Genomic DNA, 18454 nt, shown 5'->3' on the forward strand with positions numbered 1-18454 from the left:
CAACGTTCGATTATCTCTGTGTTGTCTCGTTCTATGGTTGTTTCCACTCTTCTTGCTTCTTCTAGGTTCCGTCGTTCGTCCGTCGTGTCAACCCCCGCGGCTCCGGGGTCGATTTTGTGGCGTTCAATCTCTCGGCGTGCTTGTTTTTCTGGCGACCTCGACGTTGTCCGTATTGCTGTTGTTGGTATCATCGTGCATTGACAACGGCTTGGCTTCGTTGCCGGTTGGGATCACCACCCCCGCGCGTCGTCACTTTTGCGCGCACTGCCTGTGATTTGCCAGGAATTTATTCGTGCTGTTATCTGTTTTGCTCAAATCCCCAAATATGGAAGTATATAGGCGAAAGTGCACTGATGCGATGTATGCAGTAGGCGACGGATTATGGCAGATTATTCGATTTAACACAAGGCCAACAGCACTGTTTAGTGAAGCATAATCAGCTTGGAGTTGAATAAGTGTAGCTGTGTGTGTGTGTGCGTTTGTGCCTGTGTGAACCCACGACAGATGAATGACGTTCTAGTTTTGCGGTAAGGTTGATAAACGCATATATTGCCAACGCGATTCAAGTGTCATGCCCAGGATTCATCGTCTCATAGTTTGCATAGTCTGGTGGATAGACGGAAGTTAATAGCTAAGTGAATTATCCTCCGTGTGACCTATCGAGACTTTGAACGCGGAATATAGTTTCGTGAAATAATAGCTCTTGGGCGTAAACGTAATGATTCTTCTTCGTATGTGACATTAATGATCGTAGTTGCGGTTCTTTTGTGATTCTGGTAGTTCCAGTTTAATGCTTTGGTAATTTATTTACTGCTTCAAAAAGAAAATGTATTGATGCAATGCGAAAAGTCATTCATCGGGAGTGTTTATTTTGATTCCTTATTTATTTATGTCACATGAATGATTTTGCGCAAAGCGATCGTATGTCGCGAGTGTCATAAAAGAACCAGCTCGTGTAAGCGAACCCCATCTGTTTTGAGTTGCTGTTATGGTAGTTCAACATAGACTGTTACTGCACTTATGAGTCGAAGACGAAACGTTAAAAACAATAGTCATTGGTACTTTGTTCAAATCCACGTGGTACTAAAAAACCCCCCAAAGGACTAGATTAACTTGTTTTGGACGGTTTATCTAGACTCTACGGCTTAGTTAAATCCGAACCAGCGATTGCGAGATCGATTAGTCAACTAACTTTCTAGAAATTTGCTTTTTAAAGATTGTAATCCATTGTTATTCAATCTGGGAAGTGATACGGCTAAATGTCCCTGACCCATTTCTAATGGTCATGATCTCAGCTGATTTTTTTTTCATAATAAGTGCTATTACTAAACGTGGAAATAATATTAATATATATTTAGCAGGAAAAAGCCCGCTGGTGTTGAGAATTGTTAAACCTCTGCCTCCGGCAGGCATAAAACCTCCTCATCTTTGTATCAATAATACTAAAGTAAACATTACCAAGACTATAAAATAACTTACAAACTACCATTGATTCTAAAACTAACATGATAAATGACTAAAAAACAATCGTTTGATTACATTTAGAGATACATGAAAATCGAAGACATTGTATAAGCTATCGAATAAACGGCACATACTAGTAAAATTGAATCCATAGTTTGTTCTGGCGGAAGATAATCTCAAAAAGAGATGATAACACAGACTATGATGATGAATGTCGAAATTAATTAATTGTAAGAGTTCGGGACAATCAATACGTGATTGTAACCAATCGGCTATGAAAACTGATTTTGAGACATTCCTACGAACAGATAATAGATCCAAGCCTATAAGTTTACAGTAATCTTGGTAGCTGGGTAGATTAGCAGGGTCGTTCCATGGTAGATTGCGTAGAGCAAACCAAGTTTTTGGTTACGCGAACAATAAATTCCTAGAATTCCTTGGAAATTATATAATCAATGTGGTTTTTGAAGTTTAACTTGGCATCAAGAATAATTCCTAACTTCCTTACGAACGATTCGCGTTTCAGCACTTTTCCCGTAATTTTGTAGTCGTATCCTATAAACGACTACTATCACTACTATCCGCAGAAACTGTATGAAAAGATATTATTTGCTAAATTCGGTAATTAAAGGGTGATTTTCAAGAGGTATACGGCCACGTATACTGCTTAGTAGTTCGATGTACAAATTAGTTGATGTAAAGTTTTACCCTAAACTTTACACCAAAGCTTGATGCCTTTGCTTAGGACATTAAAGCTTGCTTCAGATAGAATTGGAACAACATACTTTTAAGAAAAAATACGGATAAAATTATTCGTCGCGGTTTCGAAGGAATTCTCGAATTTTTCCTGTAACACGGCTCATTAGGCGGCGCACACCTTCTTCGTCTATCGTTTTAGCCATCTTATTTCACCAGGTCGTCATCTGATTGATGTCTTTGACAACCTTTCCCTTTGCCTTGAGTCTCCTCTTCATGATTGTCCAGTATTTCTCAATAGGGCGAAACTGGGGCCAGTTGGGTGGGTTAAGGTTTTTCGGAACAAACTGGACCCCTGCATACCACTCTTGAACGACTTTGGTGTAATGACAGCTTGCCAAAACATTACGGGATGGTCGTGGGATCGAATGAACGGCAAAGTTCGTTTTTGGAGACACTCTTTTTGGTATAGTTCCGATGTCATTGTCTTATTTGTAACAAAAACTTTCGTTTTTTTTGCACAGCTGCAAATGTCCTGCCAGATCATTAATTTTCTTGGAAATTTGTCGGCAAAAACCAATTTAAATTTGGCTGGAACATCCCCCCGAGCCGTTGCCAAGTAAAATTTTTGACCTGGGATTTGCCCGAAGTTAGCCTTGACATAGGTTTCATCGTCCATCAGAAGACACACGTCGAACTTGGTCAGCACCTGGGCATATAGCTTCCGAGCACGAATTTTGACCACACTATTCTGTTTTATGGTCCGATTTGGCTATTTGCTAGCTCGGTACGACTTGATTTCTTCCCGGAGTCGAGTTCTCCTCACGGTACTATGGGCACCGAATTTTCTGGCCAAATCACGGTCCGACAGATTAGGATTTCTCTTAATCGTCTTCAAAATCTTACCACGCAGTTTCTGGTCGACAGTTCCACTCCAACGATTGGCTTGAGGCTTCCGAATCGTCGTCAATGTTTCCTACGGTATTTCTGGGCTATTTCAGCTGTTTAGCTAACCTAGATGCAGACCACAATGGATTTTCTAAATAACTATGCACAATTTTCTCCCTTCTTTCGGCTTCCATGTTGATTGTTTACAAAGTACAGTCGATTTGCGGAATGTCAAAAATCATACGTGAAGCTGACAAAATTTCCGACACGTGGGCGCCAAGAACTTCCAAATCCGTCCACCAGGAGCGCCACAATATGAGCAAAAGTTTGTTCCAATTCTAAATTAAGCAAACTTTAGCACGTATGTTTTCGACGTGAATAGCACTTACTTTACACCTTTAAAAATTTACATTTAATCGGGAATCAATATAACAATATCATTTTTATCCCATTCCATCGGAAATATGTTCAGAAATTTATAATAAAATTTCCAGTATTATGAGATTCTCAAAATTAACTTTAATGTGCAGCGTGCTTCTAAAACAACATACCGGAAATGCTTCAAATTTCGTATTTACTCGTTTTACAGATCCCGAATTAAGGTTTAAAATTAGGATAAGAATTTGGCTCCTTAACTCAAGTTTAGATTTCATTTCCAAAACTCCAGAATTTGGCTTTAGGATTCAGTTCCGGAATCCAATTCCATGATTGAGTTCCAGTCAATTAGTAAAATTTCGTGTTGCCGATATAATTCGGCATTTTATTATACCGAGCTCGAGAGTCGATTTAAGTGTGCCGGTCCAGAACTCAGTTTCAGAATCCAATGCCAGAGTTCAGTTCTTGAGTTCGAGTCCAGAACTCAGTTCTAGAATTTTATTCTAGAATTCTATTGCATAATCTCGGTTCGTGATTGAGTTTCAGTTCAATAATTCAGTTCCCGATTCAAGGTTCTGGGTTCAGTTTCAGAATCCAACTCCAGAACTCAATTGCAAATTCTGTTCCTGAATTTTAGATTTGAATCCAGACCAGAATCCAGATTCAAGACTCATTCAGAATTCAGTTCCAAAATCCAGAACGAGAATTCAGTTCTAGTTTATGAAATTTAGTTTTGGTTGCAGAGTTCAGTTTCAGAATTCATTTCCCAAAATTAAATTGCAAAATCCTGGTCCAGGTTCAAGCACTAGTTCAGTATATGTCCATGAATTTACTAGTGGACTTACCATGTAACTAGTTCAGTTCCCAATTTTGATTCAGGATTCAGGATCTAAACATGGTCTAGACTTACCTTATTACTGATCCTGATCATGGAATTGATAGTTTCAGTTTCAAATCATGAGCCTGGAACTCGAACCAGGGCATCGAATCATCATGTTACTGGTCCCGGTTCAGTAAGACCAAGTCCGGTTAAGGTGCAACTACTTGCGAGGTTCTGGCTGATTGCAAAATAAACCAATCCGATCATTCTGCTTAAAATTGCAATTCAAGAAAAGCGAAAATCTTAGTCTAAAACTCTTCCGCTTTCCTTAAAACTGCTCGAGAAAAAATATTTCAGTTTCAGCTTACATCCACTAACACATTTGATTAGCAATAAACACATTCCTATATGGATTTCCTCTTGCAGAAATTATTGCGATATAAAGATTTACGTACCTTCTATAAGTAAACCCGCAAAATAGGAACCTATAATTTAACACGCGGAAGGCAATGGATATGGAATGTTGTCGTAAAACTATCTATTTTTCCGGAAAACTGCTTTTGTAACAGAAAATATTTAGTTTTGTTTGTTTTGTGTAGCGCAATCTAACACAAATTCATTGAAGCAGTGTTGCTAGTTTTTTTTATTAGGGAATTGAAATCTACATTCATAAAATGTAAGCAATTTTCCATCAAACGTTGGTGAAAAATTTATCAAAACTGATATTTCATCCAAAAAGTCTGGCTTAACGTTCGTTTGAGAATAAATTATTGCTAAAAAGATTGTTTGAAACACAATCGTGCAAGCCACTTTGATAAACAGATTGCACTGCTTATATAAATACGAGGTCTGTTCAAAAAGTTCCCGGAATTTTTTAATTGCGCGCGTCTGGAGAGTCCGGTGGTCAAAATTTTTTTTTATTGTGTTGGTACATATGTCCCTAATGTATGGTGAAATTTTCAGCTGTATTCATTGTTTACATTCTGTCTTGTAGCGGCTGGTGTAGACGTGTTTTTTTGAGCTCGGCGATTTTTGTTAGTTTAAACAATGGAAGAATTGAAGAGTCAAAGAATTTGTATTAAATTTTGCGTGAAAAATGAAATAAAGTGTAACCAAGTGTGCGAAATGTTACAGAGAGCCTACGGTGAGTCTGCTATGAAAAAAACAAGTGTTTACGAGTGGTATAAGCGTTTCCAAGATGGCCGCGAAGACGTTGAAGACGACGAACGCTCCGGTCGACCCAAAACGTCAATAATCGATGAAAATGTGGGAAAAGTGGAAAAAATGATTATGGATGATCGCCGAATCACTATTAGAGAAGTTGCTGATGAAGTTGGCATATCAGTTGCCATCATATTTTTTCAAATGTTTTGGGCATGAAACGAGTGGCAGCAAAATTCTTTCCAAAACTGCTGAATTTTGATCAAAAAAACAAGACTTTAATCATGCCCCAACCTTCTTATTCACCAGATATCGCTCCGTGTGATTTTTTTCTGTTCCCAAATTTGAAGAGATCCATGAAAGGACAGCGTTTTTCATCGATTGAAGAGATAAAGGCAGAATCGCTGAGAGTGCTACAGAGCATTACAAAAAGTGACTATCAGGGGTGTTTCGAAAAAACGCTGGCATAAGTGTATTATATCTAAGGGGATTACTTTGGAGGGGACCATATAGATGTAGACGAATAAATAAATATTTTTTTAGAAAAATGAGAATTCCGGGTACTTTTTGAACAGACCTCGTACATAGATCTATGACATACGTACCAAATAAAATGTACGTAATACACAAATTACCAACACAAGTTAACTTGGTTTACCTTGATCCTTAAAGTCATCCGGTTATGTCTTTGCCATTATCCACCCACCTTTTTGGTCCGGTTTAAGATTTTTGTTGCAGTAATCCTTGCATCACAGAAGAACCTTTTAACTTGAAAATATTCATAACGCAGTATATTTATTTACACAAGTCTTTTTTATGCTAAAAAAGCCTGTTTTAATCAATCTAGTGGTGTAATGATGCCTCTCTCAAATCAATCATACTATCATATATAATACTATGGTATTCTTCAAAATAATTTTCTTCGATTATTAAAACAATAATCGAAATCGGTTTGTTTGACCGTCTACTGATAAAAACTATTAATCGGAAAAGATTTGAGTTCGAGTTTGAAAACTTTTTTACGGTTTTTCCCCATTTTCAGTCATGGTATACAATTTTTAACCCACTTAATCCTATATTTCCGGATCCGAAAGTCGGATTCGCATGAAATTCAGGAATTACGTGTGGGACCATAGGACCTTTCATTTGAACCAAAGTTTGTGAAAATCGGTTGCGCCATCTATGAGAAAAGTTAGAACACATATTTTTTTTTGCACATTTTACCCCATAACTCCGGAACCGGAAATCGGATCCAAATAATATTCAGGATTTTTTTATGGGACCTTAAGACCTTTCATTTGAATCTAAGTTTGTGGAAATCGGTTCAGCCATCTCCGAGAAAAGTTAGTGCAAAAAAACGTTACATACACACATACACACATACACACATACACACAGATATTTTGCGTACTCGACGAACTGAGTCGAATGGTATATGACACTCGGCCTTCCGGGCCTCGGTTCAAAAGTCGGTTTTCACAGTGATTGCATAACCTTTCGTTATGAGAAAGGCAAAACGGTTTAAAATATTCTTATGGTAGTAAGCTTCAACTCGGATTAATTTTTAATGTCGTCCGAAGTCTGGAAAGTCCGTCATATGTTTGCTAACATCGTTTTGGAACTACCGATATCTACATGCTATTTTAGTAATAATAAGTAGCCTTGGTGAAAGAGTATAGAACAAAAAGAAAATCGTTTAGCGGCCAAGCACCAGCTTGATGTTTTTTCCCTTTGCGAGACTATTGTTTATCTGAGGCTCTGATTCAATCTTACTTTTGGTAAAAAATCAATTTACGCTTTTTACAATGTAAAGACCATACCGAGATTTATCTAGCCTGTGATTGTTTGTAGTTTCTTATTGGATTCCAACAATAAAATCGTGGATTGAATTTTGTTGAAGTCACTTAAAACAGACAATTGGTCGTTAAGTGATTCTTAGTTACCAGATTTATGTTAGGGGAAGAATCTCAAAATGGCATATTCAAGTTGAACTGATTGAAAAAGTAAATTTATGAAAATGTTGGACGTTATCACCTTCATATATCGAATTTGCTGACTGAAAAAGAGTTAAAAATTGGAACTGATTTTGCAAAAATATGAATATTGTGAAACATTTCATCCCAACTTCATCTAGTTAGGTGTAAAACTAGATTGCACTTTCTCATACACTCATCTCATGTTTTTTCGAAAGATATTGATTTCGAAATTTGTAATTTTTTCCTTCATTAATGTGTGAGCAATCTAGGCAAAAAGTTTTGATACGACAGATTGTTTTTCTATCTTTATTCGATTTCACTAAATCCTGTTTATCGAGCTGATGGATATCTCGATACTGTGATGCTCAACCAATTGGCAATACGGTATCGGTATCGAAGTCAGTAAATTTCGCTCGAGCAAGCATTTTCGTCTCTTCGTTTTGTTGAACAGGCAATGTCAGCAAATCAAAGTTACACACCAAAAGTGTAGGATTTTCGCGCATCGTTATGGCATGGGAGGAGGTGAGTCCGACATGGGAAAGAGCAGTAGCACAGCATAATAAAATAAAATAAGGAAAACTGCATGATTCGGCAACATTTTTATCATGTCAGCTCACCGGGAAACGCTCGTCAGCATTTACTGCTGCTGCTGCCGGTGGCGGATAGGGTCGACGGGGTGGCAACGGATGGTAAAATAGCGCACTGCACAATGGGACTTTGGGGTTGGGTTGGGTTGGTTTCCCATTCCCCCGAGGACACACCGATAAACACAATTGGGCAGATACTGTTTCGAAGTGAGTCCTACGGTGGAATGGACTCCTGTATCAGCGATATTGTCTTCTGGAATGAACCGTTGCGAACTGATTCCGATTGCATGTACGAGCGAGGGTTCGGGGGATTAGAATCGAAACATGGAACGCGTTATTGGTAGCTTCCTTGCCAAGGTTTGTTCTGTTCTAAGCTGGGTATGGCGTTGTGATGATTCGATGAAACGTTTAGTTGCCACTCGAACCAATAAATTCTTTCCACATAAAGAACATCAATCCATCGTAAATAAAAAACGAGTACATGTGGTACATAGCCTGCGAGGTGTCACTGTTTATTAGTTATGGCTGGGAGTTTCTATTTCTTTGGGAATACACGAATTATTCCCTTGAAGATCTAAAACACAGTTCGAATCAGTACAGTAAGAAACCTTAATATCATATATTTCCAAACAATTAACTGAAAATGAAATTGTAAAACACAACACAAAACAAAAAATTTCCATACTCACAGTCCTTGACAGCAAAAAAAAATTAACTTGGTACAAGTTTGCATAAAAAGTTGCATTACAAAGCATTTCTGTGCCTCTTGCTTTCAAAGGTCATACACTCAAGTCGAAAAATAGCTGTCACTGTCACCGGTGGCAGTAATGCGACCGAATTTCAATCAACCGACAACTAAAAATACACTGCAAAATTAACACACAACGACTGGGATCAGGAGGTTTTGAGGAGCGATCGCCGAACGTGCTGTACAGTAACGGTGTGTTTCAACATCGGAGGGAGGAAGAGCAATGGGAGAGGTTAAGAATTTACCTCTTTTCCACTTGCTTTCTGAGGATTTGCATAGTAGAAATTGAACTGCAACTAACTTACGTTCAATTTCAGAAGAAGTGTTCTGCAGTTTGGATGACAAGCTATTTTTTAACTTTAGCATTCGAATCCTTTTCAAAATACTTTTCGTAAGTGATCTCATATGTCCAATGTAAGAACAATGAACCGATAACTTTTCGAAGGCAATTTTCAATGCACGATTAGATAAGCTACCAAAAAAGGAACTAATTATCAGACATACCCCTGAAGATTATAACAACGCTGCATGGAAACGTCGGAATAATAGTTAACAATTTGTTTCACCAACGAAACGGACGGGAGATTTTGGACAGCTTGTCTGGTAAAATTAATTTCAGTTTTCTCCCGATAGATGGCATTCTACGTTCTGTGTTGCTGACGGTAAAAAATAGATGTCATCTCATTCCATTATATTGATAGTAGAGACTGTGTTGACGTATTACAAAATATTCTTTTAATCGGTTTTTTAAACGTGTCAAATATTTCGGCGTACAAACTAAATTTTGAGTATCTGCGCCATGGATTGTTTAGTCAAGAAAAAAAAAACATTTCTATTGTCGTTTAAACAGTTTCATTGTAACATATTTTTTTTATGTGGAACACATCTTTATTTTCTATATAAGGGTGCAAATCAGAAACTCAAGGAAAAATACACGTAGAAATGTTGTCAGGTTTTAAACACTTACAGCTCAGTCTATTTTGTATCAATTTTTAATATTATTTCATCATTTGATGGGAAATATTTCTAAGTTTCGATTTAAATGTTTCAAGTCATGTATTACCAATTATTTATGATTGAAAATTTGATTAGTAGCAAGCAGTCCAATTTTATTTGCTAAGTTTCTCCGGCATAACGGATTACCCTACCATGGACAACGGTTTTGAAGGAGTAAGCAATATATCAAAGGGAAAGCACCGCTCTGATTGGTCAATCGATGCAAAAGTGAAGCTGTTGGAAGCCCGCGAATCTATAAATAGAAGCGAAATATATTATATAAGATGAACTCGATTGATAATGAGAATAAGTTTATCGCTTCAACCGAAATCGCGGAATGGTAGAGAAACTTAACGCTATGAAAATAACTGCTTGCATACAAATCGTGAACACAAGCTTGGCGAAGAGAAGCTTAAAGGTCTGAGGCCAGTGTGTGTTTTATGGTGTTTTAGATGGCTATTTTCACGCTTCAAATCTGATTTTCTCAAAAACGGTGACGAATATCTAAAAATCCAACTGACAATCTCTTAGAAAATTAGTTTAGATTATTACATGGAAATTTCAAAATGATTCATTGACTTTAGCGGTCGGGAAAGTCTTTTTTCTGAAGGAAGAATTGCATAGATGAAAACGGCAACTTTCAACTTGTTCATTGAATATCTCGCCTTCAAAAGCATGGATCTCGATAAAAATGAAGTGAATGTTATTTTTGTGAAGGTAAGTCGATTTCTATGCAGTCGATTTCTATGCTCTAGTTTCCTGGTAACGTAACGAAAAATGCGAGAGAAATTAAATCGGCTTCAGCAAGGCTGCCAAACAAGCGGTAGCTTTATTGGATGCAGACACATTTTATGCAAACTTGTAACCGACAATATCGAAAGTTTTGTGGTCACCAGGTACATCGAGAGTCATTTTGTACATATGCGAGAGAGCATGGCGAAAAATGTAATACGCAGAGCGAGACAAGTGGTTATACGCGACCTACTGGCTACAGCCCTTAAGGCCATCGTCCAAGTACCATGCGCGCGGGTGGTTTTAGGAAATTGGCGAATCTTTGAAAAACTTTTATCTATCTTCAGGGCAAAAATTGCTGAAAAATTTCGCAGGATTTTTCGAGTGTTATCAAAAATAGCTGTGAAAAATGAGTGTTTTTGTGATTTTTCACAATTACTACACGATTTCAAACTGAAGCGGATTTTCTTCAGTTCATTGCAAAATTGATTTTATTCAGTGGAAAACTTGAAAAACTTTACAAAACTGACATTATTCCGTTTATAAACATAATTAGCATCGTTGTGAAATAAAATGTATTTCATTTAGTACTTCCAAATCGTGAAAAGCATGGAAAGCTTTTCCAAAAATGAGGTTTATTCGGAAAAAAATTATATCATCGCATTATTTTCAAAACAATTGTGAAAGATCACAAAAACCTTCATTTTTCGGAGCTATTTATGATAACACTCGGAAAATTCTCCGAGTTTTCCAGTCATTTCAGTTTTTTTTGGCAAATTTTTCACAAAAGCGGGCTTCATCACTTACGTCGCATATCCGACAACATTCTCGAATCCAAAAGTATCAACACATTCGCATTTATTCCTTAGTCACTTTTAAAAAAATGTGCAGTTTAAAAAACCCGATTTGTCGGTTACGTCACTTATACGATTGTATCAACCGAACCGAAAGCATTAGCCAATTTGATCTTCAAACTTGATCAATGCTCCAATGTTAGCATTCAAACAAGCCTAGAATTGTTAAAATCGGTACGGTATTTTCGAGAAAATTGAGCGGAGGGAAAAATGCGTTTTGTCGGTTACGTCTTTTATAGCATTATATCTCTGAAACTAAAAGCAACGGATTTTGGAATTTGAGCAACATCCCAAGATTAGCTTTCAAACGAGCCTAAGCTTGTGAAAATCGGTTTAGCCATCTTGAAAAAAAATATGCGGAGATAAAAAATTGCGTTTGATCGGTTATGTCCCTTATGTCATTATATCTCAGGAACGGAATGTAACGTGTACAATGCCGTTTCAATGCAGTACAAAAAATAGTCTCTCCTACATCATATTGTTACTGCTGACGAAAAATCGCTGTGCTGTGTGTGTGGTGGAACCAGACCGGTGTGATAACCTCCAAGCTTCTGAAACATGGTGTTAACTGTTAACGACGTTCGCTACCAAAAACAAATGAAGGTCACACACTTCATGGAAATATGTAGAAAGCGATGGAAAATATTTCGAATGAAATAAATATAATGCTTCGCTTGAAATTAATATGTTTTATTTCCAGCAAAGAGGAAATCAATTAAGTGTACTCTTAGTATGTGCTCAAAAATTTGTGATTTGGCAAGGCAATTTGGCAATATGCAGCTGTGCATTAACACTAAAGTTTTTCGTTTCAAACTTAGAGCTAATTCGGAACGTTCATAAATGCATGTTTCAACGCTTACGTCGCATATTCGGGAACATTCTCGAATCCAAAAGTATTAACAATAATACATTAGAGCTTAATCACTTTTTGAAAAATATTGTACTGATATAAAAAAATGCAATTTGTCGGTTACGTCACTTATACGATTATATCTCCGGAACCGGATGTGTTGGCCATATGATCTTCGAACTTGACCCACAATAAACCAATAGTAGCTTTCAAACGACAAACTGACCTGCGACAAATTTTGTAACCTAACTTATCTAACCTTGTAACCTAACCCAAACAAGGCCAAAGCAGGTCAACACACACTGCAGCAAGCGCATGCAGCTTAGCGAGAATTGCATATTACGCCAGTACCAACCAAACAATCTTTTCATATCGCATTGCCGTGGTGGTCGGAACTTTGCACTTTGCCTTGTGCACCGAAATTGCGTGCATTTTCACACATCTTATAATACATCCAACTTAAAATTTCAAGTATCTCTTGTCGCTCTGTTAGTGTGTTTCCGTGCACATGAGTTACTGCACAGATTCAAGAAGAAAATAAATCACTCAGCTCAGTTCGCTCTTGGCTCTGTGAGAACTTGTATGCACACCTTCAGGAGAGACTTATGCTTATGGCAGTTGAAAACGAATTGCTGTCTCAGTTGCAAGGTTGAAGCGGTTTTATTGATGAAGTTATTGAAACGATTTTCTCGACCTGCAGAGCGCATAATTGAAATTGTATTGTAACGATGATACGAAATAAGTTTGAAAAAAAAAACTTTCTTCGAAAAGTATATCTTTATTTCATAGTATTGAAAAACACAAGCGAATATCCATTCCTCAATCTTTGGTTTTCACTTACAACGAACTGTTATATATGATATCGTACCACTTAAACAGTGCACAACCTGACCGAAATGACCCGCACCCCATTGTTTCTAAGCACCCATTAGACTGTGTGCAGCTTCCTTTTTCATGACATTTTTTCTCGCTTCGATTTTAGCACGGTTTCTTTTTTGGAAACATGACAATTCAAAACAATCAGTTCGATTTCACATCTCATCCAAGTCAGTCGATAAAGCAAAACCGCTTACGTTCGGGACAAAAGAAACCAAGTACAATATAGTGAACAATAGAACGACCTCGAAATGAGTGAACCAAACGAACAAAAGCTACCGGCGACACAAAAGAATACAATTGTTGTTGACGTCAGGCAGTGCAAAATCCGACCTTCGACACGAGAACTTGAAGGTTTGCTTAAGGAGCAAATGCATCTTGACATTAAACGTGTGCATTTACTTCAATGCAATAAGACAAACAATGTTATTTACAGCCAGTTTTATAAAGAGTTGGATGCAATTCAATTCGCAAAAGACAATAACAATGTGCACTATGTGGAGCACGTGAACATTAAGTACAACATTCCAGTATGTATGGAAGATAGTGCTATAGAAGTGCGTGTGCATGATCTTCCCTCAAGCGTCACCGATTCATATTTTCGCAAAACTATGTTCCAATACGGAGAGATTCTCTCTATCGAAAGTGGAAGAATTTTTTCCCCGCTATTCTAAATGGCGTACGTTTATTACGCATACACTTGAAGAAGGCTATACCTTCTTATGTGATTTTCGGTCAAGTTACAAGAATTCCGTGCAAATCACTTGTTACCTATGACAATCGGATGGCCACATGTCAATATTGCCAAAAAATTGTTCAGCCTTGCCATGTGATATTGCCAAAAAATTGTTAAGCGATAAGCCATGTGATAAACTGGACAAGGAGACAACTGCACCAAAGGACAACGGTGCTTCCTTCACAGCAACCCCAAGCAACCCCAGTACACCTGTGACAGCCACCAACAACAATGAAGCATCCCCTTCAACGAATCCATCATCATCCCCTATAGAACAAAGTACACAAGCTGCAGTTAACAACTTATCGTCCAACTAACCAGCAATTGCAACCAATGTACAACAAGGTGCATCTACAGCAACTAGCAACGAAAAGAAGACGAAAATCGATAATAATACCACCGATGCGGCTATGGATGAACCACGAACGAAGTGCCCCTCAATCCTCGCAGGAGGGAAATGGAAGCTCGTCTCCCCCTAGAAAAAGGGTGACGAGATCCAACCCCAAAAAAAAAATTATTTAAAAAATGGGCTCAATATCTTTTAAAAAATTCAAAAATTTCTTTTTTTTTCAATGCTTGGAAACAAAATGAAATACGAGTTTTAATACTGTTGTATGTAATTGTTTCTAAGTATCTAATAGACTGTGTGCAGCTTCCTTTTTCATGACTTTTTGTCTCGCTGCGATTTTAGCACGGTTGCTTTTTTTTGGCAACATGGCAATTCAAAACAATTTAATTTTTTTTTCGATGAAAAAATGAAACATGATTTTTAATACCGTTGTATGTAATTTTATTGTATTGAACGGCTTTCCTCAGTCTAAAAAGTAAGGCATTCGAGTTGTTTTTAAATTTGCCCGACGTTTCGGCCGTTTTTGATGGCCTTTTTTGATGGCCTTTTTTTTAGACTGAGAAAAGCCGTTTAATACAATAAAATAACCCATAACCAGTCGTTAAAGCACTTATAACGTTGTATGTAATTGTTTCTAAGTAACCAATAGACTGCGTACCGCATCCTTTTTCATGACATTTTGTCTCGCTGCGATTTTAGCACGGTTTCTTTTTTGGCAACATGACAATTCAAAACAATTTCTTTTTTTTTTCAATGTTTGGAAGCAAAAAGAAATACGAGTTTTAATATTGTTGTATGCAATCGTCTCTAAGTACCCAAAAGACTGTGTACAGCATCCTTTTTCATGGCATTTTGTCTCGCTTCGATATTAGCACGGTTCGTTTTTGGCAACATTAGAATTCAAAACAATTTAATTTTTTGTCAATGCTTGGGAGCAAAATAAAACATGATTTTTTATACCGTTGTATGCAATTATTTCTAAGTATGCAATAGACTGTTTGCAGCTTTCTTTTTCATGACATTTTGTCTCGTTTCGATTTTAGCACGGTTCGTTTTTGGCAACATGAGAATTCAAAACAATTTCATTTTTTTCTGGTCGAACTTGATTTACAAACCAAAAGTAGCTCTCAAACGAGCCTAAGCTTGTTATAATCGGTTCAGCTATCTCCGAAAAAATTATTCGAAGAAAAATCTTTAAAAAGGTGCACACACATACAGACCTTTTCCGATCTCGTCGTGCTGAGTCGAATGGTATATAACTCTAAGAGTCTCCGGAGTTTCGATCAAAATTCGGTTTCTTCATCAATCCTATTACCTTTGAAATTATAAAAAAAATATGCGCCTCATTTTCTCATTGCTGGTTGAACCCAGTTCCATAAGAAAAACTTTGATTTAAATTAAAGGTCTTATAGTTTCATGAATAATTCCGTCTTCCGGTTACGGAACTACAGGGCAGTGTTTCAGTGTTTTTTACAAGTGACGTTTGAAAAAAATGTAAACTCCATTAAATTTAGCGGTAATAGCTTTTAGTTAACTTATATTTAAATAAAGATTTTATGGTCTCAATTATACTGTTGCGTAGTTTTATCCGTGTGCGGTTTCCGGTTTCGGAATTACAGGGTGAAGAGCGTTATGAAAAAAAATTTGTTTTCTTAAATCAGTAGGTCTAGTTATACCCGTCTTAGTCTGTGGTTGCAGCAATTCCGGACATAGCTTTCAAAATTTCTTAAAAAGAAACTTCACATTTTAAACTTATCTTCGCCAACGCACAACAGACGGAGAGAAAAAAATTGCATAAAATGGTGATGAAAAAGGCATCATTGCACCACTAGGAGGATTGAAGCATTTTATCACTGCCAATTAAACTAAGCTATTTGGGCAGCTACATAAAGCAATAAATTATGATTTAATTATCTCATTTAGGCATGTGCAAATAGCTTGCCAAATGGTTTGTTTTTTTTTTTGTTTCTCATGTCTATCTTAGACATAATGATTTGTCCGAAGCAGAATTCGGTGTAGCTTTTCGCCAGTACGTCACAAAGATTTGACACCGTAGCGTGACTCACGTTCGAGCACTTCGCGATGGCGTTGAATGTGATTTAGCTATTTCTCACGCGAAGGCAATAGTTCATCATCATCTGCTCGGATGGTCGGCGGAGGAATAGTCAGTCTATCGTGTGCGTTTCCGGAATGGGCCGATAACCGGTACGGGTGTAAAACATGCTGAAATAAAAAACGAGAGCTTAAAATTTATGATCGTTGGCTACTGCAGTTTCGTTTTTTACGGCTATGCACAGAGATCTCGTTATTTCTTGCGCGTTACACTGTGCACATTCAATGCAAGTTTGAAAGTTATGCAGTTATTAATCATCTTTGAACACTGGAGATAGATCGGTTGCACGACCAGATGCACGTGTGAAAGTGAGAACATATAATGAAAAAAAAAACAATCAATGGCATACTTATGTCCAGAGTATACCTGTATGATGCTGGCAACACTGATAAGCCGAACAAAAATTCTCATAAACGGACCGAGAAAATTCCAACCTTCTTGCATTACGTTTAATGATCAACCGTAGGCACTACCAATCTTGAAATTCCGCCAACTCAAACCTCCAGACAATGAGCCCCTTGCGTGTAAGATACTCTTACTTTGCGTGTTACATGGACCAAAATACAAACAACGACGCATGGAAAAAAAAGCATAAACGCTATAAAATAAAAACACCGCGAAACGACGATAATGAAACACGCACAGAATTCGGAAATTCCCAAAATACTTGTTAAAAATACAAAATGCGATTCACATCGCCCGACACGAAGCTATATTTTGCCGCCAGATGACTCGCGGGTTTTTGCTGTGTTGTGTGTGAGGGGGGCATTCTAAATATATCTCATCGGGTGTGAGCGCGACTGTAGCAGCAGCATCGCGGGTGTTTTTTTTTTCTTCAGTTATTCCTTTTATTCACAGCCACTTACTTGCACGTTAAACTTTTCCTAGCTCTGTTTTGTTTGCTGCTCCCGCTGCTGCTGCTGCTTCTACGCAACCGACGAGGACACATCGACGTAGGAGGAAGGAAAAGTTTCAAATCGAGAAGTGAACAAACAAAAAAAAAAAGTGCTCATGTCCCTGCCCTTCACTTTTGTTTGCTGCTCCGCTTTGTTGCTGTTGTTGCGCTGCATACTCGAGGGCAGCGTTACACACACACACTCATACATAACATACATAACAAAGTCGAATTGAAACGCTTGAATGCTTTTTTGTTGTAATTGTTTCCGGGAAAGATCTTCATGTATTTAATTCATCGAAAGTAAATACATTAAATTCTAAACGCACTTTAGTCAGTCCATTTCCTAAACATTATGGAGGGCATAATGTTGAAATTTCCTGTCATAATTTTTTTCGTGTACAAAATTGTTTTGGAGGAAATTAACCATTCGGAGATCGATCGACAGTAACTCGAAGTTTTTGTTTGTGAGTGGTTTTCGAAACAGAACCAGAAACCAAATTTTGAACATGAAAATTGTAACTCAATCCGTACCGACAGACCGAATTGGTCTGACATGTGGAACTCAAAACAGACAATTGAAGTGTGTGTTCGTTAAAAATGGCAAACACTTATTTATTCAACAAAATAAAACCGAATATCGGATTTACTTGGCCTTTTCAGGGACTGAAAACTACTATTGAATTTTGATTTTGTTTAAATTAACTCTAGAATATGAGTTCATATATCTTTCATTCAATTTTGTGCCAGCATGTTCCATTTAACACTATCAATCCATTTTTGACTTTCTCATATAGAAAGGTTATGCAATCTCTGTGTGAAACCCGACATTCGAACCGAATCCGGAGTGCCGAGTGCTTTGTACCATTCGACTCAGTTCTTCGAGTACACAAAATGTCTGTATGTGTGTATGCATGTATGTTCCGGAATTACTGGGTGATATGTGCAAAAAAATGAAAATAAGTGCACTTACTTTTCTCAGAGACGGCTGAACCGATTCTCACAAACTTAGATTCAAATGAAAAGTATAATTGTCCTGTACAAAGTTTCTGAATTTCATTTTGATCCGACTTCCGGGGCCGGAGTTACAGGGTGATTAGTGAAAAAATTCTTATTTCAAATTACTTCCTTACTTTTCTCAGAGATGGCGTGGCCGATTTCAATAAACTCGAATGAAAGATCTCATGGTCCCATACAAAACTTGTAAATTTCATACGGATCCGACTTCCGGTTCCGGAATTATATGGTGAAGTGTGTTAAAAATTCGATACAGTCACTTGAAGCGGCGAAACAAAACACGTTAAAAAATTTCTTAACTTGCCTCGAAACTATTCCAAT

The 18454-nt window shown here is 37.4% G+C and overlaps 1 protein-coding gene across 11 annotated transcripts in view; it reads left to right on the forward strand.

The window, feature by feature from the left end:
* LOC131440312 (C-terminal-binding protein) overlaps positions 1 to 18454 on the forward strand; it is a 193603-nt gene that overhangs the window by 93966 nt on the left and 81183 nt on the right. For 2 of the 11 annotated variants that reach the window (XM_058611474.1, XM_058611477.1), the window contains exon 2: positions 66 to 527. The exons of the other annotated variants lie outside the window; for them this stretch is intronic. The gene's annotated coding sequence lies outside the window, so the exon portion shown is untranslated. The remainder of the gene's footprint in view (positions 1 to 65; positions 528 to 18454) is intronic. 11 annotated transcript variants of the gene reach the window in all.

Source organism: Malaya genurostris, chromosome 1 (genome assembly GCF_030247185.1).
Source record: "Malaya genurostris strain Urasoe2022 chromosome 1, Malgen_1.1, whole genome shotgun sequence".
Lineage (NCBI taxonomy): Eukaryota > Metazoa > Arthropoda > Insecta > Diptera > Culicidae > Malaya > Malaya genurostris.